We start from the raw sequence: 3,654 nt of genomic DNA on the forward strand, positions 1-3,654 counted from the left end.
GAAGGAAGGAAGGAAGGAAAGAAAGAAGAAAGAAGCCCTTTGTAAAGCTGTGAATGACACTCACTTCTCTCCAGGCTGGTGCAAAACTGGAGCCATTCTAGACGCATAACTTCTCTCCGAAGTTAACTCATGACATGCAGTGTATGCCATAGGCTTGAGGCAGCAGGACTTAGTTCTCGTGAGTAATAAAGGCTGCTACAAGATCCTAGTGTGAGAAGCATTCTGATAAAAATCTTTGGCCATTTTAGAAAATGGAATAGTGATCATCCAAGAGCAGAAGTACAGTCCATGGAGTGGATGTGAATACTTAATTCTTTTTTTTTCTTTTGAGATGGAGTTTTACTCTTGTTGTCCAGGCTGGGGTGCAGTGGCACGATCTCAGCTCACTACAACCTCCGTCTCCCGGTTCAAGCGATTCTCCTGCCTCAGCCCCCCGAGTAGCTGGGATTACAGGCATGCTCCACCATGCCGGGCTAATTTTGTATTTTTAGTAGAGATGGGGTTTCTCCATATTGCTCAGTCTGGTCCCAAAATTCTGACCTTAGGTGATCCACCCGCTTCAGCCTCCCAAAGTGCTGGGATCACAAGCATGAGCCACCTAGCTGATTACTTGATTCTTTAAGTTCCACCATAATAAATGTTCATAACAGTAACAAGCTTCTTGTTTACCCACAGTTTGATTTTGAGTGGGGTTGGAGATGAGCATGGGAACTCAAATTGTGTTTTTACATTTTAAAATTGAATTTAGTCACAACATGTTTATAGAAATGCCAGTATCATACAATTGACATAGTCTAGTGGGTCTGTTTAGAGTGGATGGGAGTGTAGAATTCAATTCATCTACTTGAAAATCACTCATCTATGAAGAAGTGAGGTTTTGCAATAGAACAGTGCCTGTGCTGTTTTCTCAGGTTAGCATGCTGATTTCAGCTCATGTAAGTAATGAAAGCATGTCTTGCATCCTGCTGCTCTCTGAGGTATCCATGATTCTAAAGGCTGGGGCCTTCTCTCTCAGACAGTGTGGAACTGTTCTCTACTTCACTAGTCCTTTAAGACATTGAAACGTGCAATAAAAATAGAAATTGCCTCTCTCCGTGGGCAAGATTCCAGACCTTTTTTTTTTCTACCCTGGAAATTTCACTGAAACTATTTTACTCTGGATTTAATAGAAAAATTTAAAAAATCTCTAAGCCTATTTTAAAACTCAAATGCTATATCTATTACATTTACATACATGGTTTTTAAGCTGCTGTATACAATGACTTCTTATATCCTTGTTTTTATAAAATATTGAACATCACTATACAATACCAAAATTCATTTTTTAAAATTCTAAAACCATTTCTTATATTATCACTCATTTCTCCTTTTTAAACTTTGTTTTACTGAGTTATTCTTGTATTTTTTAATAAAATTTACACCAAGAAATCCTTAAATTTACAAAAGAAAAATAGCAGGGCCAGCATATCTCTGATTTATCCTGGATTTCTTTGATCTGGACAAGTAAGTTGATATAACATAGAATTCCTACACAAGAATACCTAGAATAATAACTATGAATATAAACATTCACTTTATAAAAAATTATCCCTTCACTTTTTATATGAGTTCACTTTTTATAAAGTGAATTTAAACATTCACTTTATTAAAAATTATTATATAAAAATATATTTATTATATATGTTATGTATATTATGTAATAAATACACACACACACACACACACACACACACACAAAATTAACCCAATAGGGTTTAGGTCTCCTTTCTCTTTAGGGTTTTTAAAAAGTATTATTAATACTTTCTTTAATTATTTTGTATTAATGAATAAAGTCCTTTTTTCTGAATTTTTTGAACTTCCAATATTTGTAACACCAATTCATGAATCTCCACCAAAATAAATACTTAGAGTATTGCATGATTTAAGAGAGTAAATGTATTTTCTAAAGATGAATAGAGTCCTGCCACCTTCACCACCCACCGCCCCCACAAGTTGAGGCTATCCTAAATAACCTTTAATACAACATGTGGACATGGTACATTTAAGGTCAGGGAAGGCACTTTTCTTCCTAATTTTATATTATGGTGCAAATCTTGGGTTGATCACGCTACAGTTTCTGACTACCCAAAAGACTTTTTCCCCTGCACATTACAGAACATCATAACAAGGCGAACAAGTTAGGGATTTGAATAACACTCAAAGCAGCAAACTGTTTCCAGAAAGTGCTATATTTAAAGCTGTTTGGTGTGTAAATGTTCATTTAGCTCATATATTTACAAGACTCTTACTAAAACAATTTTTGTGCCGTAACAGTGTCTTCCCTGGATTACATTGTAATTGGAAAAAGCATTTTCTAAAATAATAAAAGTGGCCTTAAATTTAAACCACTAGTTCTGCAGTTGGTTAATTGTTTTCATCGATAGACTCCGGAAGCAGGCTTTCAAAATCACCGAGTTTGTTATCTTAGATTCAATAAGGAGGCAGGAGCTTTTTTTCCTAGCAGAAGCAGCTTGAGAAGTCACTGCAGGGGCTGTTCCATCTCTCACAGGCTTTCCCCGGAGGAAAAACACACGTCCTCCGAGGGTTCAAGCGTGGCTGATGCCTGCAGTGTGTTCTTCTGAAAAAATAATGTAAAAGTTCACTTTCTTCCAGTCCCCACCTTGAGCAGGATTCTCTAAAGGTCCATGGGGCTTCAGGAGAGAGATCTTTCCTTTAGGAGGCTGGAGTGGGTTCTGCTGGAGTGGGTTCTTGGGACGCTCTCCCGCGTGGAATTCTGCATAATGGCCCGCTGTATCTGCCTCTGTGACGCTGTTGGCAACACCGGAATGCGTCTGGAACCTGTCTGATTTTCAGTGCTTGATGAGGAATGCATTTCCCACCTGCAGCGTTCCTGCTTTATGAACCCAGGTGTGAGATGATTTCCAGGGACACGTAGCACAAAGCAGCCAGCATGGGGGCTCCGAAGGCTCTCAAAACTCCGCATCCAAGACTCAGCGCCTCCAAACACAAATTGGTGAGGGTTCCCATATTGCAGACAAGTGCAAACGCCTGTCGTGGTGGACAGTTTGGGGAAGACAGTCGCGGTCTGTGGAAATGTTAAACAGCCCCAAGCCACAGCCTGTGGGTCCCTTGCTCACTGCGGACTAGGGTGGCCCGGACCCTTGGGAAGGCGGGCGCGAGTGTCTGTAACACGTCGATGAAAGGGGCCGCGCGCGGTAAGAAGGCACGGGTGCAGCCTGGGCAGCATAGGGAGACCCCGGCCTGCCTGGAGCGGCGGCTTAGGCCTGTAATCCCAGCTACTTGGAAGGCTGAGTGAGCGGGAGGATCACTTGAGCCTGGAGTTCCAGGCTGCGGTGAACCGTGATGGCGCCACTGCACTCCAGCCTGGGCGACAGAGTGAGACCCTGTCTTTAAATAAATAATAATAATAAAAGGATGGTCACGCGGATAGGGACGGTTTCCCTCAGGGGAGGGTGGCGAGGGGAAGGGCTCAGGCCCCAGTCTGAGCCTGGGTTGGCTGGGCCGCTGTGCAGGACGCTCGCCCACCTGGGAGCGAGTGCCCTCCGCAAGCGCGGGCGGGAGGTCCGGGAGGGACGCCGGGGACCACAGCGCCTGCTGCTGGCGCCACCAAACTCGCTGGCTGAGTGTGAAACC

This window comes from Cebus imitator, unplaced genomic scaffold, assembly GCF_001604975.1.
Source record: "Cebus imitator isolate Cc_AM_T3 unplaced genomic scaffold, Cebus_imitator-1.0 Scaffold204, whole genome shotgun sequence".
Taxonomy (NCBI): domain Eukaryota; kingdom Metazoa; phylum Chordata; class Mammalia; order Primates; family Cebidae; genus Cebus; species Cebus imitator.